The 25,277-nt window shown below is 44.0% G+C and overlaps 1 protein-coding gene across 2 annotated transcripts in view; it reads right to left on the bottom strand.

Moving 5' to 3' along the window:
• Positions 1-25,277, bottom strand: part of RASGEF1B (RasGEF domain family member 1B) — a 324,638-nt gene that overhangs the window by 30,225 nt on the left and 269,136 nt on the right. Inside the window, exon 1 of one of the 2 annotated variants that reach the window (XM_075929473.2) lies at positions 15,305-15,438. The exons of the other annotated variant lie outside the window; for it this stretch is intronic. The gene's annotated coding sequence lies outside the window, so the exon portion shown is untranslated. Of the gene's footprint in view, positions 1-15,304; positions 15,439-25,277 lie in introns of those variants that run through there. 2 annotated transcript variants of the gene reach the window in all.

The raw sequence follows: 25,277 nt of genomic DNA, 5'->3' as shown, positions 1-25,277 counted from the left end.
TTATTTGACAAAATAAGAAGGCAAATGAAAGACTAGGCAATGAGTGGTGGAGGGGAGAGAAATGTTTGTGGGTGTTTTATGAATTAGAACTCTCAAGGAAACTCATTTGCTATATAGTGGCGAATTCAGTGGTGAGCTAAATTCTGCCTATATGTGTGGCCAAGAGGAAAATCTTGGACCTTCATGATTCAGAGCAACATGCTATTACAGTATTTTAATTCGTCTTCAGTCATAATTTACTTCTGGCTTCTGAGGGGCCAGAAGAGCTACTTGTGAAAACAGGTGTTCATCAACAAAAACTAATGGATGCACAACTAGCCCCTAAGCAGAAAAGGAACTGTACTGAATATTTTATGACTTTTGGGTGTACAAAGTCCAGATGTGAGTTTGACAACTTGAGCTTCCTTCTATATTAAATGAAAACAAAAAAAGGTGGCATTCTTAGCAGATGGAGGATCAAAGCACCTTACCTAACAATTCAACATAACAACTCCCCACACCTTAAATAATCAGCTCCATGTGATCAAAGTTGACAGTGGGGGAATATTGCATTGACCACTCAAAGCCTTCTTAGTATGTAGAAAAGCTAAAACATAGCAAACCTCTGAACTTCTCCTCCTCCACACAATCACTCTTTTGCAATAGCTGTTGTCAGTTGGTGGAAATGTCGGGATTTCATCTCTGAACCCAACTTACGTTCATACCCAAATTTAACCATAATCATATGCTTCCATCTGCCTAGACAGTCAATGGACAATATGACCCAGCAAGCACTTCACATTCTGAGGCCAAGTAAACAGAGCTTCAATACAGTAAGGTATCATACTGTGTCGACTTGTCTCAGTGATTACGAGAGAAGGGAGACTATTTGCATGGTGCTGTGCGCGTGGGTTGGCAGAGCACGTGGGCGTGGGTCTATGAAAAGCTTTCATGCCCCTGAGCAGTCATTGTAAGGGCAGATGCTGTTGCTTTTCTCTCTATTGTGTCAATTCCTATTCGGAAAGAAACTCTTTCATACCCCCACTGCCCGTCTGTGAAGGCACCTGATGTTGAGAACAAGTAGTAATGTGACAGCCTGGAGATAAGTGGCTTCTCTCCATCTGTGTGCTCTGCAACTCATAACAAAGCACTTTTCAGAGTGAGCTCAGTAGAGACTAGAAGCTATTAAGTTATTAGCTAGATTCCTGGGGACATAATGCACTGCACACAGAGCCAAAGACTCTCTGCTTCTGGCAGCATGTCCGGACAATGGAGGCATTCAAAGCAACAGAAGACTTAAAGATTCAGTAAGTAAACAGTAAGAGAAAGCCAAACTCTGTTGCTTAGCAGAGAGAGACAGTGAATGGAGGCTCCTGGCCTACATGACCTGCACTAATCCCGCTTTTTCCGAGATGCCAAAAGATATTAGCATCAAAATAGGTTGGGGGAGGAGGCTCCGGGTCTGAAAAGTCACATTAGTCATTCCAAACAGCTGTTCAACCAGGGATCTGATTCTTTCCAGCACAGTGAATTAGGAGGGAAGAGAAAAAGAATGAAATAATGCACGTGCCACAGCAGAAGGCGGCAAGGTGCAGGACTTTTGCAAAACAAGATTCCTTTATTAGGGATGCCAAGCAGGTGATACGCAGCCCGCATCACAGCAGTCTTTCGAAGGACAAAACATTCTGAAAGACACCGTCTCAGAAACTGGCTGCCAGGCCAGCCTGGTCCCAAGAATAAGAAGCTTGAGAGCCGGATGCAATGTGGCTATTGAAGTGGAGTGACATGTATGAAAATTCTGTGCTTTCCCAAGCAGTTCTATTCTGATTCTTTGAATCAGACAAACTCAAACACAAAGAGAAGCTAGTACTGCTCAAAGGTGTCTCCAGCGAAAATGTGTAGCAAAATCGAAAGGCAGGAGACTTGTGTGTGGTTTCAGCTATTATGGTGGCAGTTTCTTCAGTTCTCAGAAGCCAATAGCTATTGAGAAGGGAAGCAATTGCTAGGCGTTATGTTGCGCACTCCTGGCCAGAGAGGAGGCAAAGACCAGAGCAAATGCAAACTGCATCAGTAGTTAATACCTGGTATTAACTACTTGCATCAAATCACATTCCAAATAACTATGTAAGTGCTGCCTTTCACACTAAACTATTCTGGAGACTTTGGCTCCCAACTTATACTCAACAGAGAAGGGTTGAGGCAGCCATGGTTTGGTTCTGCAAAACCACTCCCCACCAATTTTCTAGATTCAAAAAACAAATACATATGTTTGTTTGACTCTGAAACAAAACCTAAGGCCTAGAAAAATTACTACAATGAAGAGGAAAAAAACTCTTCAAATCAATAATTGTTGATTATTAACCATGTTATTAACTACAAGTTCAAAGATCAGGTATTGGGGGTATGTGGAATAAGCTTATGCCCAAATAAATCTGTTAAGTCTTTAACCCTTGGTCTACGCTAGAGGATAAATTCGAATTTAGATACGCAAATCCAGACACGTTAACTGCGTACCTTAAGTCGAAGTAGCTTAACTCGAATTTTGGCGCTGTCCACATTGCAGGAAGTTGAAGGGAGAACACTGTCCTTTCGATGTCCCTTATTCCTCATAGAAGCAGGACTATTGGCATGGATGGGAATGGCCCTTTCAATTTGAATTAGAATGTCATCACTAGATCCGCTAATTCGAACCCCAGACGATTGACTGTGACTGCTTCGATCTTAACTGTAGTGCAGACATAGCCAAAGGCATCACAGGCCTTCTTGTTGTTTTTGTGGATACAGACTAACACAAGCTACCCCTCTGATATGTGTCTGTAGAGCGTCTAGGCTAAGGCGACCTCAAGCTTAATAAATAATAGTAACAGTTTTAATGAAAGTGTAATGCTAGAAGCAGGAAAACACATGAGCAAATCTAGCAATTCCAGCAATACCTCAGCTCTAATTTAGCAAACCCAAAAGATTCAGAGAAAGCATCCACATTGTTGCGTGTGGCTGGCCAGAAAATAAGAATTCCATTTTGCAAAAGAAGAAAAAAGAAAAAAGGGAGTTTTCAAAGCTGGGTTTGTTCTACCCCAGAACGAAACAACCTCCTGGAAATTTTTTGGACAAAACATAGGAAACACTCATACCATACCTCCCCAGCTTCCTCAAAATAAGCACTCCCCACTGGTTAGGGAACTTTTAAGTGTGACATACAAGCAAGGAAGAACGGAGTAGGGATTTCACCTCAGTCTGCCCTGGCTTTACTTTTTTGACCTGTGTTTGTGACAAGTCAAACTTTTAGAAGATTGTAGTGCCTCCAAGAATGACAATATAACAGGCACAGACAGCAACCTTTGAAAGTCTGAGATGAAAGACTACCTGGGAAGAGCAAGCATCAAATCCAATAAGTTTTGCTTTCAAACAAGACATAAAAGACAACCCAACCTCCCTCACCCCTACCTGGTTATCATAGCTATTACATGCAGTCATTAAAGATCCCTTTGAATAGGTTTCCCCCTCATAACTGTTCTATGGAGTGCCCTTGGTTGCCATTCTCCACCCCAATGGAGCATTATATATAAGTGGGGCTGTAAGTATAGCCCCTATGACGTGTTTGGGCCCAATCCAGTGACCACAGATGCTAACAGATGCTAGATGAGGACTTTGGAGCCCCTTTGAAATGAAAACTATGCTGAGTTTTGGTACCATCATTCTGTGGCAGAACACACCCATTCCAACCTCCCTGTGGTACATTCTCTATGCATTTGGCAAGGGGGAGGTTCACTCATTAGTTGTGCAGAAACCTAGAATGAATACGAAGGGCAGAGGAGGAGCACCTGTTTCAGTGTTGCTGTTGTGTCATGAGGCTTACAGGACTTGGGGAAGCAGCACTTACACCTAGGGTATATCTAGATTCTTTTCACTTTCGAAAGAAGATATGCATATTTGACAGTAATTTGCATATCTTCTTCCAATCACTTTTTTTAAAGTTTTTTTAAAGCAAGCTGTGTTCTTTACAAACCCCCCCCCCAAAAAACCACACCTTTTTTCAAAAAAACCCCTTCTTCCTTAAAAAAAACAAAAAACACAACAACAAAAAAACACCCACACACCACTTTCTGTAAAACTGCTTGCTTTTTCGGGGGGGAAAAAACCCTTTTGAAAAAACGATCAGAAGAAGATATGCAAATTCAGTGGTAATTTGCATATCTGCTTTCGAAAGTGAAAGTAAGTCTAGACGTACCCCTAGTGTGTACACCTAGTACTTCTAACAAAGCCAACTGCAAGGAGCGACCTTCTCTGAAAGTCTGAAGTTACAGCAATCACAGGCGTTACTGACAATTAGAGATGTAACGGTGTGATTGATTAACCAATAAGCAAAAGCTTATACGTTAATACTATAGACTACGCGCATTTCTCTCCTCCCTCCCCACTTGCCAGTAAATTTTTTAGCAGACTCGCCAGCAGCCCAGCTCGGTCCTCGCTCACGCCGGGTCTGGGACCTACCCTGACTGCAGCTCTGCATTTTAAGTGTATTAGGAGCCAAGCAGGCAGGCGGCCTGGCTCAGTTCCGGCTCATGCTGGGTCCAGGAGCTCAGACCAACCCCTCCGCCACTTCCTCCTCCCTCCCCCCAACAGGGGCTGCTGCCACCCCACACTGCTGCCTCTATAGCTGGTTTTTAAGATGGCTCCCCTTGCGGACCAGCTCCCACCAGGCAGAGTGGAGGGGGCTCCTCGGGAGTGGGGCCAGAGCGCACTGGCTGCCAGCCCTGCCCCTGGGGACTATAGAATAGTCGAATAACCAAAAGGAATTCATGATGTTACTCGACTATTCAATTAACCGATATTTAACATCCCTAAAACGAGTACAAAATTCTCAGCCAAAAATGTGATTTGATGGATACAAAATGACTTTAAAGAGACACCCAAGGGTGCTTCTTCTGTATAGTGCTACAGATACATTTAATATTAATCCTTATTAAATATATTTTCCAATGGCAGCATTTCTTCATTCATAATAAAAGACCACGATGCAATCACAGCCAAAGCTAGCAGGGGCTCAAAGATAAGAATTCTCTTGTCTGTACTAAAAGATCACCATAATAAAGTGCTTTGTAACCTGGAAACACACTGACATTGTGTAGTACAGGTCGAACCTCCCTTGTCCAGCACTACTGGGACCTGAGTGATCCCAAATCACGGAGTTTTCCGGACAAAGGGAGGTTAAGATTCCCTACCCAGCTGAAGGCTCTACTCTTGGCTGGGTATGTTCTCCCTGCCACTGCCTCCAGTCCCCCCACTGCGCCAGCCCTGACGGGCTGCATCCCCCACTGCGCAAGCCCCAGACAGGGACCAGCCCCACTGCCTCCAATCCTGGCCAGGACTGTGCTCCTGACTGTCAGCCCGGCTGCCTCCAGTCCTAAGTGGGGCTGCACCCCAGGCTCCCCCAACACTGCACCAGCCGACGGGGCTGCGCTCCTGGCTGCTGGCCCTGCTGCCTCCAACCCCAGCTGGGGCTCCACTCCTTGCTGTCAGCCTTGTGAACCTGGCCAGCTGGGGCACTCTGGTCCAGCAATATCCCTGGTCCTGCCACACCACAGATGTTGCCAGACCAGAGAGTCCCGGATCGTAGAGGTTCAACCCGTAGTAAGTAGTATTACAGTTTAAACTCTCTGTAGGCAGCAGCTGCTAGACATGATCACTCACACACACGGCTAAGCATTGCATTCAATTTAGGGCACAGATTTTTGTGTTTGTTGATAGTATGGCAGGACAAACATGATGCAAAACTCAGTATCTAAGCCATTGGTTGATTTAAACAAAAAATTGTTGAGGATTTGAGAATACAGATGTATAATTCATGACAGATTATTTGCAGATGGTAATAGGCTGAAAGAAGGAAAGAATTTCTCAGGTTAATGCTGAACACAAAGACTGTTTTGATTTAAAAAATGTCCTTTTGTGCATAGAAGAGGGCTGTTTCTTCATTCTTGGTGTAAACAAGCAACGGTGTAAAACAAAGTGGTTAGATGAACATTTCACTTATAGGTAATGGAATCAGAATTGTGATTATTCAGGACATCTTTTTTAAACATACCATTGGAAGGTTTTCCATTTCTTTTAGATAAGTCTTACGCTAAATTGCTATGTTGTGTGTAAATACATCTCTCAAAGAGCAATGGCCCATAGATGTATGACCTAGTTTTCTCAGACTCTGCCAACCAAAGGAGAGAAAAGGAACAAAAAAGTTCCTGTCAATACAGAAATGCTGCACTTACACATAGCAGACCTAAGCTCAAAAAATAATAAATAAAAAAAGGTGGCAATATTTTTTTCTACTCATCCATTCCACTTCCAGGGGAAGTTCTCTGAATGGCAAAGAAAAGCAGTTTTGGAGCAGTGCTTCTGTGGGCAGGCTACACAGCCCACCTTAAGGTATTGAGCTAGAATCATTAAAACCAGGACAAAAGAATAGATTTCAGTACTAGCAGCCAGAATATTTCTACGCTGCCGCTAAAGCAGGACATTTGATTTCTCTGATCCAAACAATTTGAACATTTCCTCTGCCCTGTTGATGATCCAAACACACCAGTATTGTACAGTAGTAAAGGGTTTGAGAACAAGATTGCAGAAACAGCATCAATTCTTATAGCCAGATCAGAAGTAGAATACATTTTTAAAAGTCCCACCTTACTGTGTACTCGGCACTTTGTCCTACACCCAAATATTGGGCACATCAACTTTGTGAAAACAGACATGCTAGCAAGAGCTACAGACACTGAAACACGGAAAGGGAATAGGAACAAAATGAAACTGACGAGAACAGTTTCATTATCCAAGAAGAGAGAGTTACGACGACTAAACTGTCAATGATAAAAGGAAAGTTTATATTTTTTGAGTTTTAAAGACAGGTTAGGGGAATTATTTTAAAATATATTTGTTTCATCTCAGCAGTTTCCCTTTAACACTGTGTGTCTTTTTGTTTACCTGCTTTTCATTCACAAGTATAGCTGTTCTCCAAGCACCTTGTTTGTTCATCTTGAAAACAAACAGCCTGCTTCTTGCCAGGTTTAGATACATCTATCTTAAAAAAGAGAACCAATCAAAGATGAAAGCTTCATTTAGATGCATCTATCTTAAAACAGAACCAATCGAAGACGAAAGGTTCATACCATCGAGATGTGGTCGGCTGGTGAACCAGATCAGTGGTGCAGTTATTTTAGCGGTAGCTGTGTATCATGTGTCTCCAAAGAGCCTGGATAAGTTCATCCTCGTGCCCATTGTGTAGTGATGAAAGTTTGAGTGATTTATAGGATGAATTTGCTTGAAAAGCATGCACAGTGGCCTCAGACTGGCTAAAGCAGGCAATGAAATATTGTTTTTCCTGGACAGCAGATTGCATTGAAAGGAACAGCTTCTTTTCAAGTCATTATTTACGATCAAGCAGCTGGGCAGGAAGAGAGGAAATTTCAGATGACAACTGGTAGCGAGATGGGTAAAAAGTAGGAGCGTGGATGGTCTTTTTGGCAGCTCGTAATGTATTTCCCCTCCATAAAGTTCCTCATGTGGATTTTCTTCCTAATAGTATCCCAACTTATACCTGTCCAACACATTATCAATAGATTACAGCCTATACTGGAACAGGACACTAAACTCCAAGAAGCTCTGGGAGACAGACCCATAGTCTCCTATACACAACCACCTAACCTCAAGATGATTCTTACCAACAACCACAGGACATACCACACTAATACCAACCCTGGTACTTTCCCTTGCAACAAACCCCGCTGCCAGCTTTGTCCACATATTCACTCTGCTGACACCATTATTGGGCCTATCCAAGTGAGTTACAAGATCAAGAATACATATTCCTGCGCCTCCAGAAATATAATCTATGCTATCATGTGCCGAAAGTGTCCGTCTGCTATGTACATTGGACAAACGTCTCAGACCCTTCGCCAAAGAATCAATGCCCACAAAACAGACATTAGACAGGATCACAAAGAAAAAACAGTTGCTTGTCATTTCAACCAGAAAGGACACAGTCTCAATGACCTGCTAACCTGCATCCTACTTCAGAAGACATTCAAATCTGCACTTGAAAGGGAATCCTCTGAACTGGCATTCATGCTAAAATTCGACACTCTCCCCACTGGACTTAACAAAGACCCCAACTATCTTACACATTACAAAGATAGCTTCCCCAATTATCACCTCTAATACTATTAACTCACAGACATTTCCCCTTCCCCACCTCTAATATCATTAACTCACTGGCATTCACCTTCCTTCCCCCCCCCCCCCACATCCCCCTTCTGTTCTGTAATGTGATTTGTCCTTTTCATGTGTGTTCATTTTTTTAAATTGTATCCTTTGGTATATATGGTTGTGACTATTTTCTTCCATTATTTGATCTGAGGAAGTGGGTCTGGCCCACGAAAGCTCATCATCTAATAAACAAAATACAGGATTATGTAGCACTTTAAAGACTAACAAGATGGTTTATTAGATGATGAGCTTTCGTGGGCCAGACCCACTTCCTCAGATCAAATAATGGAAGAAAATAGTCACAACCATATATACCAAAGGATACAATTTAAAAAAATGAACACACATGAAAAGGACAAATCACATTTCAGAACAGAAGGGGGATGCGGGGGGGGGGAGGGGAGAGGAAGGTAGATGTCTTCCCCAATTATCACCTCTAGTACCATTAGCTCACAAACATCTACCTCCTCCCCCCCGCGCATGCCCCTTCTGTTCTGAAATTTGATTTGTCCTTTTCATATGTGTTCATTTTTTTTAAACTGTAACCTTTGGTATATATGGTTGTGACAATTTTCTTCCACTATTTGATCTGAGGAAGTGGGTCTGGCCCACGAAAGTTCATCATCTAATAAACCATCTTGTTAGTCTTTAAAGTGCTACATAGTCCTGGTTTTTGTCTCAGCTACACCAGACTAACACGGCTACATTTCTATTGCTATAGGAAGGATGCACTGTTTAGGTCTCCTGCCTGTTGTGAAGTTTTGTCCATTGTTTTCTCTATATACCAGTAAAGAAAAGAAACACTCCTTAAAGAGTGCCAGCATCTGTGGGATCCAGCATTTTTACCATAACAGAGATATGAAGTCAAAATAGTGTATGACCATCAGAAGAGTAACAATAACCACAGGATCATAACAGTTACTCTGTTATGGATATTGGATTTTCAGTGGCGTGAGAACTGAAAGCCAGCCCTCTTACTGACGTGTGGATAGCCAAGAGTGCAGACCTAGGCCAGCAGCCAAGACCCCAGAGGAGCCAGTACTGAGGGTTAGGGGGACAAGGCAGCCAGTACTAGAGGAGGGGAGAGCAACCAGAGCCCAAGCAATGGGACTAGCAGCAGAGCCCCAGCTAATACCTGAAGCATCCCCTGAAACCCTTGTTTCCACACCTAAGACTGAAGTATTAACCTTTGTAACCCTGATCCAAGTCAGGTGACTGGGGATGAAAAATAAATGTCATTATTTTACCAGCACACTTTATTACAAAAGGGATGTGCATTTGTTTGATGTAATAGAGAGCTCTATAAAAAGCTGTATAAAAATGTATTCAACAGCCAATGGGGAAATAAAAATAGCTCTGAGGTTAGGGGAAAGCCTGTTCCTGGTTCTGCCACTGATGTCTTGTAAGACCTTGGTCAAGTTATTTCAATTCTCAATTCTTCATTTTTCCACTTATCAGTAAAATGGGGATACACTGATATTTTGCAATTTCACAAGATTATTAAAAGTATTTACATTACAAAATCATTTTACAGAGGGTGCTCTACAAAATGTATTATATTATTGCCAGGTACTGTACTTGGTAATACCTTGGAACATCAAGCTCACCTGGAAGAAGTTCTTCTGTGGCCTCTCAAAAAGAAAGATACTATTGAATTAGAGAGATGTTTCTCATTATACTTAAATACTGGTTCATGCTTTGTCTTAATTCTGTGAAAACTACTGTGTATTTAGAAGTACACCATTTTCCCCTTTAGAGCCACAACTGACAAGCAGGCTGTAATTTGCAACTACAACCTGTAACAGAATTTAGTAACAGCATTTATTAAAGCTGCATTCACCCTTCCACTTAGCTGATGCAGGAAAGTGCTAAGTACTGGTTTGAGAAATTGCCATCTTATTTCATGAGAAGGCTAAAGATTAACAATCCTCCCCCCCCCCTTCCCCCTTTGGGCAGATCTTAAATTTTAATAACTGATAGCATCTTACGGCAAGAGTGGGAAATTCTCTCATGAGACAAAGCAAACAATATAGCTTAGTACACATTAGTATTTCCTCCAAAGGCTTAACTATGCAGTACTGATTTAATTAAAGCAATACAACCTTTCCTAGTGTGGATGCAGTTGTGCAGGCATAAAAGTGCTTATACTAGTTTGGTTTATTCCCATATGGGAAGGAGAATAAGTTACACAGCTATAACTGCACCCACACAGAGGGCATCTTTTCATTACAGGCTAGATTGGGGGCAGTGATCAATCCAGTGTATGTGTGTGGGCCGGGGGGGGGGGGGCGATATAGATGTAATACAATTGACCGCTGATTGTTCTCCCGTTGACTCCAGTACTCCTCCAGAATGAGAAAATGGGGGTTGACAGGAGAGCTGTTTCTGCTGATCCAATGTGGCGTGGACCCTGCGGTAAGTAGATCTAAGACATGGTAATCTGTGTAAACCTATGGCCCGGGGCCGGATGCAGCCCTTGCCTTGCCTGGATACAGCTCCTGAAACTCAGGGCTTCCCACCTCCCCCAGTATTAGGGAACCCACAAAGGTGAGGGATGGGGTTGGGTTTTTTTGTTTTGTTTCTTACTTGTGTGCAGCCCCCAACTAATTTTTCTGTGGGTCAGTGGCCCCAGCCCAAAAAAGGTTCCCCACTCCTGCTGTAAACCTATCTTAAAGGATACATTTAGCAGAACTATTTCAGGTTTGGGGATTTAAAAAAAAAATCATGCCATAACCAACAGTGTTCTATCAGTGCAAAAACCTGTGTTTAGACCAAAGGTAAGCAAAAATTGTTCACACTCATCCGTGGGGAAAGCAAGTACAATTGCATGAGGATCTATAGTACTTATACTTTTTTATACCAGGGCTGAATTGTCTTCCGGTGATTTTTAGACTGTCTAGTCTAGGGGGAAATGATGCTCTTCTCTTCCCACTCCAGTCCCTCCAATAGTTAGAGCTAATCAGCTAGTTTCATTCAGCTGAAAACCTCACTTAACAACAAGTTCAAGATAGGTTGGTAAGAAAAAGGTGCTTTTTGAAAGTCTAGATAAGGCTTTATTTGAAGAGAAACAATCATTAAATACACTGTCAGACTTCATCTGTTGACTTATTTCAACTGCTAGTAACTAACTGGTAGCAGTCCCCATGCTCAACAGAAGGTGGATCCTGACACTGTTTAAAGTGACAAGGAGACTGACACAGTGATTCACAGTCACACCTATTAACTCAACATTCATTAAGTATGGGATTTGACAAACATACACAGACTCACCATGGACACTGGCTACTGATCTATGAATACTTTTAAAAGAACAACCTATGACAGGATGGGTAGGCATAGCGAGATGAGAAAAGCATGCTTCTTAAGTGATGAAGGCACTTGATCTTTGGCCTCATACTTTGCTACGTATGCAAGGCATGTGATGACCTCACAGTAATAAAGCCACACACTTTGGAATCTCTCAGAGGGGCAGCCATGTCGGTATGTAACTTTAAAAACAATGAATAGTTCTGTGGCACCTTGTAGACTAAAATATATATATATATATATATATATATATATATAGTATTATGAGCTTTCATGGGCAAAACTCACTTCTTCAGATGATGAGCTGGAGTAGAAACAACAAAACCAAGTTATAAATAAAAAAAAAAGAGGTACCTGTCAAAAAATTACCTACAATTAACAGGTATCCCATTTGGAAAACAGATTTTTAATTCATAAAAATGGGAAGGATAAATATACTTGAGTTGTGCAGTTGTTCCAGGACATCATAGGAAACCTTAGTTGGATTACTCCCTTAATTGTGGCCATTTTCTAATTAAAAATATAGTCAGACTCCCCACTGCAGTGATTTGGTTTCAATACTCCTGCCTCTCCTCCCATCAGCAATAATAAAGGAGAATTTAACAATACCTTTTGGCTAGATATGGATTATTCCCCTTCTGTTCAAAACGTCCCCATTGTGGCTATAAAATGTTAAGAGAACTTTTGTTTGCAAGTTTATATTCTAGGACAGGTCCGGGAGATAACACAGAATTCCCTTAGACACACACCAAACGACAACAAGCATTTGCTAGTACTTAGGAGACACCTCCATGTGAAAAGTTTCGGCAGAACTTGTTCAAATGCAGATAACTACTTCCCCACTCTGAACTGACCTAGATATTCATCTAGATTGCCTGGCTTAACATCAATATAATAAATGGGGTAGGTAGGGGGAACTCTGAAGGGAAGGGAAATAGTGCAGGGCTGAGCCAAAGGCATACCTGGAGTTCAGTTAGGAACACAGTGTAGAAACATAAAGCCCTTACTATAAAAGAAATAATATTTTTGATCTCTGCTAAAGGGTCATGCTTTTCTAGACAGTACACTTTAATAAACTTCTCTGAGCTGCTAATTCTCTGTGGCTGTGTTTTGGTGTTTGTCTTCCCAAGTGGGAAGGAAGGAGCTACCGTGACTGTGAATAAAACTAGAGAAGGGAGAAGAATAGTAGTAAAGTATAACATGGCCAGAGAAACAGGGTGCAAAGGTGATTCCTATGGGCTCTTCCATTCTTAACCCACTTGATAGGATACTTGTGATGTGTTGTTGTTTTTTTAATTTGTTCTGCATTCCCATTAACTCTGAGTCAATCTGAGCCAAGCTCTGTCTGGAAGATTGTTTTGGCTTCTCAGAGCATGCAGAATTTAAGCTTACATATAAGGGACAAGTTAAAGCTTCCTGGCACTGAATAAAGCCTTTGGAGCATGAACTAATATAGTGCTGACTCAGCAAGCGCGAGCGCACACACGCACTCACACACACACACAGAGCCAGGTGTCTGTGTACCTCTCCTGTTCGATTGCTCAATGGAGTGAGAAGTGACACCTACTGCCCTATTTTCAGAAATGCTGAGCAAACACAATGCCCACAGAAGTCAGTGCGAACTGCAAGTGCTTATTACCTTTGGGGGAAAAAAAATCTCAGTCCTTAATTATTACTTAAGCTATTTCATTTCAGATCATTTTAAACATAAGCACCTAGGATAGTGGAGAGTAACAGCCCTGCACCGAATCGTTTTAAAAGTTTGACTCTGCTACAACTAATTGCAGACATAACTTGCATATTAAAATATCATTATATTTATATACAAAAAGTCCTGTCCATCGTGTAGCTATTACCATACTGAGAACTAGAACATCAGAAGGGGTACTGCAGCATAGTTTGGCAACATGGTTAACACATGGGTCAGAGTATCTTCATTGCACATTTTATCCATGCCACATATTTTAGCCCCCTCTTCTGACAAGCAGCTCTAGCCCACTTACAATGAGATAGCATTCTAAAATATAGAAAGATCTTCCTGAAACCATCAATTTCATATAAGTGCCACAGTAACAGGTGAAAATGTTTACTAAAATTCTCAGAGGAGTAAAACTACTAGACCATGGAAAGCCAGCCACTACCAAAACAAGAGGGGTGCAGAGGTCACCGTGATAGTTGGGCACCTGTGCCTTGAATTCATACAACTACTTCCAGAAAGATCAGCGGAAAGTGGCTGTTAAAGCATGAAACTACACAGTCATTTATCATAACTGAAAAAACAGCTGACAGGGAGCTAATAATATGATGTGCTAATAAGTGCTCTCTGATAAACCAGTCCTCCCTGATAAACCAGCACTCCCTTCCATCCCTCACCAAGGGTTAAAAACCCTCAACTGACTGTGTCAGTCACATTTTTTTAAGACGACATTCCCACCATCTCAACCATTATTCATCATGCCTAATGCCTAAACAGTTCAGAGGCAAAAATAAAAGAGTTAGACCTTTCTTATGCACATTAGGTATGACTAAAGGTTTCCCAGGATGGGTTACTGGTTTTGGATGTCCAACTCGCATTCCCCAAAACATTTAGCCTGTTTGTTTTATGCCAGGATCTCTCTGCGGATTTTACCAGGAGTCTCCCTGAAGAGAGGTTTACAAAGCACAAATCTGCACCCTACGCTACACCTCTAAAACAACACAGATTTATTTACAACCATACTTTTAAGTCATAGCTCAAGTGAAACGAAACTATGAATGGTATGTTTATATTACAATCTCCTCCCATATTATTGAGGAAAGTGTTCCCTTTTTAAAGCAAAATACATATTCACCCCATAGGGTGAATATGTGGGGCAGCTTTACCACACATCCAAAAATACTTTTAAAAGCCACTACATGCTTTCATAGCCCCCTAGTTTTCGGTCAGATGAAATGAATCAGTCATTCTGACCCAATAGTGGTAGAAATGTAGTGGGGTTAGTCTGGTGCAGTTGAAACAACAAACAGGACTGTGTAGCACTTTAAAGACTAACAAGATGGTTTAATAGGTGATGAGCTTTCCGGGGCCAGACCTGATCTGAGGAAGTGGGTCTGGCCCCCGAAAGCTCATCACCTATTAAACCATCTTGTTAGTCTTTAAAGTGCTACTCAGTCCTGTTTGTTGTTCAGTCTGACCCAAGGCTGACTTATCAGGTCACGGATACATCTCACCTTTCCCCTTGTGAACTCTGCCCAGGCATTTGCTCATCCTCAACCTCACAGATCCGCGCCTCGCCCAGCACTATATTTACATGTACACACACAGTCACAGCATGGTGCCGCTGACTCCTTGCATTCAAGGAAGGGACAAAAACAACGCCCGCGTAGACGCAACAGAAAAAACCCTAGACGAGAGGCTCAAGCCATTTGACAGCAATTACCCCGCCACTGAAGCTAGCCAGCGCTTCCACTCGATACTCCAGCTGGAGAGAAGAAGAGAAGCCCATAAACGCGCATCTCACGCGCTCGCCCCTCTTATTTTGCTCGGCCCTACGATAACAACCGAGGGCTTGGCGCTGCTGTTTGGAAAGGCCACCCTGGGTCGCAGGGGCAGCCGCGCGGGGAGAGCATTTCAGAGCAGGGTTGGGACCAGCACCCTCCCCTTCCGCGGGAGAGCAGAGGGGCAGGCAGGGGACCCCCGCTTGCCAGCCGCTGCATCCCCCGGCCCTCGCTGAAGTCTCCCCAAGTCCCCGCCACTAGCCCCCTTTCCCCGCACACGCAGCGGTACCTGGAGGGGCTGCAAGGGCGCCCGGTGGCGGCTGGGCTGGCAGCTCCCCGGCTCGGCGTCGCCTCTCCCTAGCGCAGCGGGGCTGCCATGGCTCCCCCCGCGGGTCCCAGCTGGGAACTCGCTCCCCGGCGCCGCCTGGCCGGAGCGGCAGGTGTGGGGCGGCTCCGGAGCCGCGCTGGCTCCAAGTCTGCGCCGAGCGTGTGTGGCGACCCCAGCCGCGGCGCGTTCCTGCTCCTGCTCCTGCTCTCGCTCTCTAGCGCCGTGTGCCGCCGCCCGCTCCTCCCCTTTCCTCCCGCCGCCGCTTCCCAGCAATCACAGCCGCCCTGGCCCGGCGCTGGGACTGCCCCTTTGGCAGCCGGGCGGAGGTTGCCCGGGTCCGCGTGGGAGGGTCCGTCCCTCACCGCCCTGCTGCCTGTTCCCCCAGGGCTTGTCTACACAGAGGGGCTGGGACTTGAAGTGGTTCCCCTCAGAGAGAGTCAAGTAGCAGAGGGGTAACCCTGTTAGTCTGAATCTGCAAAAGCGGCGAGGAGTCCTGTGGCACCTTAGAGACTAACTGAAGTGTAGGAGCATAAGCTTTCGTGGGCAAAGACCCACTTCGTCACATGCACAAAGTGGGTCTTTACCCACCAAAGCTTATGCTCCTACACTTCAGTTCGTCTATAACAGGCATGTCCAAAGTCCGGCCCCTGGGCCAATTGCGGCCCGTGTTCCAGTTTAATACGGCCCCCCAGGTAATTTGGCAATATCTATCTTTTATGGCCCCCCAACGAATCCATATGTATTGAGATGAATACATTGTAAAATCTCAGTTAATGTCAGTTGGTCTAAATCAGTTATAAATATATTTGGACACAACATGTATACTTGGTGTTATGTTCCTGTTCATATTTTTTGAACTTAAAAGTTGACAGACAACCTTTATTACCAATAATATGTAATGTACTTTACAATGTTCCTGACATATATTTCAGCTTCCTGGATTTTTTTTTCATCTGGCCTTCAGATATGAAAGGCAGAGTGATTTAACACCTGTTTAGATTTGTCATCCATGTGACGAAATGAAAAGTATGCCGTTTGCAATAAACTTTGCATAAAATAGTTAATTTGCATTTAATTTTAATGGTTCAAAGAATGTCAGGCAAAATGGTCGGCCTTCACGCATGCTCACTTCATCAAATCTGGCCCTCTTTGAAAAAAGTTTGGACACCCCTGGTCTATAAGGTGCCACAGGACTCCTCGCTGCTCAGAGAGTGTTTATGGTTTGGTGCAATGGCTCTCAGCTCTGCCTCCCCCCCAAAAAACCTGGTACAGCGTCTGTCCTGTCTACATGGGGAAATTATACTGGGGGAGGGGAGGCTGTGTCTTTTACACCAGTATATGATAGATTGCTCTCTGTGGCGATTCTTATTCCGGGATGAGCACCTTTGTTATGAACAGCAAGAAAGAGCCACTTTTAGGCCAGAAGAAAAGAGGGTTACCCCAGTAACAATTCCCTCTGTTGACCAGACCATAGCCTCCAACCCCGCAAAGACGTAAAGTGACTTTAAGGTTAAATTTACAAATGACTTCAATGGGACTAATCACAGTGCGCCAAGTTAGGCACACGGGTAACTCTTTGCAGGATTAGGGCCTTAATTTGAAGTCACAGGGCAGGGACATTGGCCACTGGGAGGAGAGGAATGTGATCAGGAATAGTCAACGTGGATTCACCAAGGGCAAGTCATGCCTGACCAATCTGATTAGCTTCTATGATGAGGTAACTGGCTCTGTTGACATGGGGAAGTCAATGAATGTGATATACCTTGACTTTAGCAAAGCTTTGGATACGGTCTCCTGCAAACACTGTGCAACAATCCCACTTTTATTGGGCAGGGGTGTGAAAAAAACAGCCCCCTGAATTAAGGATGTCAACATGTAGTCGACTACACAATTAACCAATAAGCCTGGGCTTACTAGTTAAACTTGTCGACTACACAAGTTTAATAGCCAGCAGGTTTAAAACCAACAAAAGGAAGTTTTTCTTCACTCCATGCACAGTCAACCTGTGGAACTCCTTGCTAGAGGATGCAGTTAAGGCTAGAACTTTAACAGGGTTCAAAAAAGAGCTAGATAGATTCATGGAGGTTAGGTCCATCAAAGGCTATTAGCCAGGAGCAGTAGGAATGGTATCCCTAGCCTCTGTTTCTCTGCAGGTGAGTGACAGGGGAGGGATCACATGAGGATTACCTGTTGCAATCCCTCCCTCTGAGGTATCTGGTATTGGCCACTGTCGGCAGACAGAACACTGGGCTAGATGGGCCTTTGGTCTGACCCAGTATGGCCGTTCTTATGTTCTTACATGCACTCCCCTCTCCACCCTTGCTGCCTCTGTATCTGGATCCACCTACCGTCACCTCTATGCTGCTGCCTCTGGAGGATATGGGGGGCAGACTGGAGCTAATATGCATGGGGAGCAGGATCCCTGCGCATCAGCTCCACGGACCCACCTGCTCCCCCTTGCTGCTTCCTACAGAGGCAGTGGGGGGAGCAGGCAGGAGCCAGTGCTGGAGGGAGCTGGCTTAAAAGCTGGTTCCCCATCACTAGCTCTGTGGTGCTGCCTCCCACCTCCATGCTGCTGCTTCTATCTAGACGTGCACTGCCCCCTCTAACAGAGGGAGCAATGTGTGGGGGAGGCAGGGGAGGCTGATGCGCAAAGCAGACCCTGTCCACAGATCGCGGGGAGTCTGAGCTCCCGGCGAACAGAGGCAGCTGCTGTGGACCAGCCTCTGTCCACGGGGGGCTTGGACCCCAGCGGACAGGGGCTGCGCCTATGTCTCTGAAGGCTCTCCTGCCATCATAGCTACAGCCACGTGTGGAGGCGGTTTTGTTGTATCAATGGGCAAGCTCTTTCCTATCAGCGTGGAATGGCTACACCCGCAATCTTACAGCCATGGTCAGCGGCAGGGGAGGGCAATGCCTGGCTCCTTCCCTCTTCAGTGTGTCTTCCCCAAGGCCGTTTGCGATTCAGCCCCACAAGGCTGGGCCATGCTGCCAGCTCTCCTGGTGAGCTGGTGAGCCTGGGGTTAGGGGCTGCCTTACCTCCCTCTCCCCAGTGCTTCAACCAGGCCCGGGAGAGGCTGGGGCTGCACACTGCCCAGTGTCTCCCTCATCCGTACTCCAGCCAGGGGAGGCTGGGGCCATGCACTGCTCCCCCTTCCCATGCTCTCAGGCTGGGGAGGGGAAAGCTGGGGCCACACATCATCCACTGGGGAAGGAGCAGCATGCCCCTACAGTGGGGAGTGGGAGGCGGTTCATCTGCCCCCCTACCCCCATGTTTACAGCCTTGCAGCTGCATGGATACAGCAGAGTGCTACTGTAAGCTCTCTAGTGTTGGCATGGCCCCAGATGCAGCAATGGGCTCCTCATAGTCAGATCCTTCCCCAGCACAGCTCCCTTTTCAGGATCAGATCAGTGAGGAAAGACTGTGACCGTAGTGATAATCAATGTGTTCTGCATCCAAAAAGCTGCTGTGGAAACATTAACTTTGCACTTTCGTGCAATCTTATCTTTCATTGCATTACACACTATTTCTTTAATGAAATCTCCTATCAAAGTTCTTAGGTCAACTTTGAAAGCCCCGGGGGCCACAATGATACTCACACAGCACATGCTGAGGGCCGGAAACTTAAGTGTGGTTGCATATACATGCAAATATATATGCAAATGTATGCAAATAGCTTCTTTTGCACTGACAGGCGGGAATACAAAGATTAAGGGAAGACTACACAACACGCAGGCCGCATTTAAGTCAGTTCTGATGATAGTAATAAAATGCAATATTTATCCGATTTCCACCCACATGACAGCACTTCTAATGAACAACGACAGTCCAGGAATTTAACTACTAAAACACATATCCCAGAAGACCATTATATTGACTACTGTTTGTTGAGCCCCGCATAAATCCAAACTGCACTGCAGGCTGCAAACCAACGGGCTGTGGACCGCATGCGGCCCATGTGTCGTGTGTTGAGTAGTCCCGTCTTAGAGTAAATACGTATGTCTTGGCTCTCTTTCCAATCTCACAAACACATGTGAAAGTATGATGCTACACAACTTCCCCTGGCTGCCAGTGGATTTTGGCCTTTCCCGGTGATGTTTGTAGCCAAGTTTCTATTTTCCATAAGAGTTCATGTAGGCTATATAGCAATTAACTTTCCCTATTTAAGCTTCACACACATTTTCTTTTTTTACTCTTTAAATCTCTCCATAAGACCCACTGTTGCTGTAACACCCATAGGAAATTTGCCAGCAAAAGAAGGTAGATTTAAATCTATTTTTCTAGACCAGAGTTTCTTAACTTATTTATCATTGTGGGCCACATATGCAGCCCACAATGTGTTACCGAGACTGCAGGGACCTGGTGATAGACCCCTGCCATGCAGGACCAGTTGGCTGCCTGAAGTTTGCAGGCTGGACCCCAGCCAAGCAGGGCCAGCCAGCAGCCCTGACCCTGACGTGTGGGGCTGGACAATGACCCAATCCACACCCCACTGGGCCAGGCAGCCAGACAGCCCTTTAGCACACAGCTAGGCTGCAACCGTGTGCTAATTGGACCACATCTGGCTTGTGGGTTGAGAACTGCTGTTTTAAGCAGAGAGGAATTTTTGTATATGTACATAAAAGCTATATACATTACTGTTTCCTTCCTCTTTTCCCCTTATGTCACTTGTTTCTTAGACCATGGCTATACTAGGAATACTGATGTACCATGTCAGCAAAAGCACTCCAGTTGCGGGTGCAGTTACACCGGAAAAGCTACACTTTGCACTGGTATAGGAAAACCACTACCCTCAAGCAAGAAGTTGTGCAGCTAGTAGTGCTGCTTTGCATTAGGAGTGTTGGCTGGCTCAGCTACATCAGATAGGGAATCACAGTTCTTCACACCCCTGACCCGACGGTAGCTATGCCAGCAGTCTGCAGTGTAGACTTTAGCCTCAGGCTCTTGGCTACACTGCAGACATCTGCATGGAACCCTATTGACTTCAAAGGGCTTCTTGCAGACACTGGGATCTGCCCACGCAGAGCTGCTTTATAAGACTGAGGGTTTAGATTGTAAAATCTTCCAGGCAGGGAGTACACCTAAAACTGTGTTTATACCACATCTTGCGTAAGTGTCCCAGTCCCAATCTGTGTGCTACAGCAAAGCAAGCAATGAATAATAACACGCTGCAGGCACCTCGGAGGTTCAAGGGAGACTTTGATAAATGAGAGAAAGGAACTGAAAGCTATAAAACGAACATCAGGACAGAAGAAATAAAAGCAATGGTTTACAAAGGGAAGAATAATCAAAAGCATAAAAGTTAGAATTGAGTAACACTGGTAGGATGCAATGCCACAAAAAGACCTGAAGATTGTAGTGAATGATATATTGTGTCTGAGTTAACTCGACAATGTGAAAGAGGCAAGAGCTACAGCAAACTGGGCTATATTAACTGGAATGTCATGTGTTAAATAGGTGAGGTAATTTCTGTTCTCTGCATGGCATTGGTTAGGCCTCCTTTGGAGTAATGCATGCGGTTCGTGACATTCTGGCAAGAATTCAGAGAGCAAATGTTAAAGGGAGGTCTGGAAAACAGTCAGTGGTTCAAAAGCAGGTTGTGTCTAGTTTGTTTGGTCGATTTATTTATTTATTCTACCCATTTATAAAACAATGACAATCACAATAATAAAACTAATTGAGGGGAGGAATGATAAAGCTTTATAAATGCATAAAGGAATATTATACAATAGACTGGGATCAATTAATTTGATTAGTTTTTTGAGATGATTAAAACTGAGTTCTATACCTGTGGAGTTTTAGATTTACAAATCAAGATCTAGATCCTACTTCAGTTGGATCCACTACCATGGACCCCTGCCAAAAACTGCCTTTTGTTGACAAAATAGTGAGAGCCTACATACTACAATGCAACTCTTGTCAGGAAAAACACCCAATTTTGGCTACAGAAAACTTCCACCCCAAAAGAGATTGTTGTCTTTTCCCCTCCCTTTACTGTCGACAAAGAGCTAGTGTGGGCTCTGTTGTTTGTTTTGTCAAGAGAACTGGCTTCTACCAGTATCGCACAATGCTGACTCTGCTGGTTCTGCTCAGTGTTTTGTGATCTCTGTTGTCCTGCAGGCATGTGCCCCACCCCTCAGGGAAGTATCTGATAGCTGTGTGAGCTGCTCCATTTGGGGAGCAAACAAAAAGAGCAAATCACTGGAATATTCCCGTTCTGCTCTGCTAGAAACACAACAGCAGGCAGACTGATGCTGTAGTAAGAAGCTGGAGAGACTTCTGTGCTGTTTTGACATTCCTCAGCAAGGAGTAGCAAGGGAGCTACTCATGATGCTGCTCCCAGCAGCTGAATATTCTGTGGGAAAACTTGGAGAGAGTCCCAGAAGTGCAGGGATCAGCTCTGCCTTCCCACAACACTGCACTGTGGGATGCTTAGCCACATTGTTTTGCTCTATCTGTTGACAGGGAAGCTTAGCAATGTGGACCTGAAATGTTGACAGTGGGAGGTGGAAGAAAACAGTTTGACCGTTTTTCACTTTTGCATGTTGACAGAATTTTTGTCACCAAACTTTCCCAGTGTAGACATAGCCAACCAGCGATGGCATTTCATGTGGCCAAAGAGATCCATATAAGCAGGTACACTGCACATTCAGCCCCCAGCTAGATCTCTGCTCTGCTTGCTGATTAAATTCAATCCCTCTCCCACCCCCACAACCAGAATATTTGGTAAAAGTAGGGTGTTATTATTTGGCCACATTTTCCCTCTGTTCTTTCACCACCACCATTGTTCAAAATTACTTTTCATTCATTGTCCCCTTGCTGCTATGCTCCATCCCAGAGTTGGCTACATTTTAAGGGTGAGGGGTTTCGTGCACTTAGCAGTTTAAATGCTTTCTCTTGGCCTTAGTGGTATGATATTGCAAGTCCTCTCCTCTGCCCCTTATTTAGTAGAAAGCCTGTATATTTTATCTCTCTCTCCACATAAACATGCACCAGTTCCGTACACATTCTGTGTTCCTTCCGTAGACTAAATGCAGCCATTAACATTAGGCTTTGCTGTAGGAAGGAGGAGTATTCAAATAGTCTGGCAAGAGTCCATATTGGTAGAAAAGGCCCAAGTGATTGTAATTCTTGAACAGATTTTGAAATTTGTGCCTCATGGAGGTGCAGAGACTGTGGACAGATTTCCAGTTTTACTGTTGTTCTTTAGTTGAAGACAAGTGTCTGCAAGACAAAGTTATTAGGCTACACTGTTTAGTATAATGGGGTATATCTATATAGCATTTATATAGCAGCCTTATTTCTGAATAACTGATGCTATTCCGAAATAACAGTGCACGTCTACACTACAAGCCTTTATTTCGAAATAATGTCGAGCTGAAGGACTTCTTATTCCAACTCCTGGTAACCCTCATTTCATAAGGAGTAAGGGAAGTTTAAAGAAGAGTCTTCTTCCTTTGACTTCCTGCTGTGTAGACAGCACTTAAAACTGAATTAAGCTATTTTGACTTCAGCTACGCAATTGACGTAGCTGACGTTGTGTAGCTTAATTTGGCTTTTACCCTATTGTGTAGACGTGACCATAGTGTCCACACAAGAGAGATGAAACTGTTTAATTTAAATGCATTTTGAGTCTGATTAAGTTGAATTGTTGCAGACCCCCACTCACATTTCGAGTTATGCCTGGCCTATTTTGGTGTAGCCTAAACAAATTCCTAATTAAGTTAAGCCTAATCAAAAGAACTGTAGAATCCATACTATTCCCGCTTAAAAATAAACCCAATATTTCTGTCTGGATTAGAAATTAGTTTGGTTAACCTCAACTGTGGCGGTGGTATGCTTTTAGACCAAGATTTTCAAAACCAAGTGCCTACAGTTAAGCTCCTAAATCTATTTAGGTACTGAAACACAGACTCCACCAGGTACATGCTAGTTCCACTGAAATCTACATACAGATTTGGCAGCTTAAATGTAGGTTCTCAATTTCTATAACTCTTAACCTCATGAAGACCTACCGTTTTATTTCCATTCAAGAATTGAGAGGCCTGAAAGTTCTTTTTTTGAGACTAATGTGAACTAATCTCTCTGCATGATCAGGTAGTACCCAAATGGCAGATGCTATTTATCCAAAGGAACCACTGCAGAAGGAAGGAAGGAATGGCTGAGAGGAAGCAGTTGATGTTGGTTAATTTTTTTTGTCAGTCACAGATGAGCAAACACAACCCTAACTCTGATTTATAGCATTTCTCTGTATAAAGGGGAAAGTCTTCAGGTTTCATTTAAATCCTGTGTTTATTCAAAGAGAATCTAATTAGGATCACATTAAAAGCAGACTATATGTAATTTAAGAGCCATTAAGGCTTGCCAAAATGAATTGGTGGCTGTAAATATGGGTAAGTCAGAATCAATAAAAAATAGCACCTAACTCACAGTGCAGATGGCACACTAACACAAATTTGGGATTTCAGAAGACATTTAATATAATCCCACATCCAGAAAAGAGTACAGATAATAAGGATAGGGTGACTGTGTCTTATAAAATAAAGATGTCCCAAAATCCAGACTCACTCTCTCTATTGATATATATATCTATAGAGAGAGAGACACACACACACACCTATCTCATAGAACTAGAAAGGACCTCGGGGGGTCAATGAGTCTAGTCCCCTGCTCCTATGCAGTACCCAGGACCAAGTACCATCCCTGACAGATTTGCCCCAGATTCCTGACTGGCACCCTCAAGGATTCAGTTCACAACCCTCGGTTTAGCAGGCCAATGCTCAAATCACTGAGCTATCTGTCCTGCTGTGCAGGGTCAATGCTCTCTTGTGCAACAGCACATCACTTTTGTGATGCGCTTTGAAGTGTGGACATGCTCTTGTGCAAGAAGTTTTTGTGTAAAAACTCTTGTGCAAAAGGCTTCTTGCACAAGAATCCTGCAGTGTAGACGTAGCCTTGTTGTCTTTGATAGCACTGACCACAAGCTGTCAGGACTGCAGGCCCTGAGGGGATAGACGGCATTCCTTATATAGTGTCAGTTCATTTGTTGTTCAGTCGGTGGTTCCAGCTCAGAAAATAGTTGTGGGAAATTGCTCATGTTAACCGAGTCTCACTCATGTGAGGTATGACAGAGTTCCATTCTGTCGCCTCGCCTGTTATACGTGTACATGAGGCTAGTAGCAGACAACAGTGAGGTGAAATGGGCTGTGTTGTCTTCAATATGCACATGACTAGTACTTCATCAGATGTGGCTGCTGATCATAGAATACGGAAACGTAAGGCTGGAAGGGCCTTGAGAGGTGAAGTAGTCCCTCCCCCTCCATGCTAAGACAAGACTAAACTCCATCTACACTAGAAATGCTGCTGCTGTAGTGCATCTGGTGAACATGCCCTAAATCAATGGGAGAGAGCTCTTCCATCGGCTTAATTATTCCACCTCCCAGAAGAGGCGGTAGCTGGATAGAGAGGAACAGTTACCTCCCATGTCTTACAAACAACACTTCTATTAATATACCCAGAATGATATTAGCCTTTTTTGCAACTGCATCACCTTGTTGGCTCAATTTGTGTTCCATTATAACCCCAGATCCTTTTCAGCACTACTACTGCCTAGAAGTGATTCCCCATGTTTTAGTTGGGCACTTGATTTTTCCTTTGTGAGTGTACAACAGGAGTGGGGAACCTATGGTCCTCCAGGTTACTTGGAGCTGGCCTGCGGTGAGTCTCCATGGATGCCAGACCATGGATGTTGCCAGACAAGAGAAGTCCTGTTTATAGAGGTTCAACCTGTCATACTTCGCACTTGTCTTTATTGAATTTCACCTTGTTGATTTCAGAGTAGTTCTCCAGTTTGTCAAGGTCATTTTGAATTCTAATCCTGGCCTCCAAAGTGCTTCCAGTGCCTCCCTGCTTGGGGTTATCTGAAAATTTTAG

This window comes from Pelodiscus sinensis, chromosome 4, assembly GCF_052426305.1.
Source record: "Pelodiscus sinensis isolate ZL-2025 chromosome 4, ASM5242630v1, whole genome shotgun sequence".
Lineage (NCBI taxonomy): Eukaryota > Metazoa > Chordata > Testudines > Trionychidae > Pelodiscus > Pelodiscus sinensis.
The sequence above is the reverse complement of the archived record's forward strand: the minus strand, read 5'-3'. Positions and strand labels throughout refer to the sequence as shown.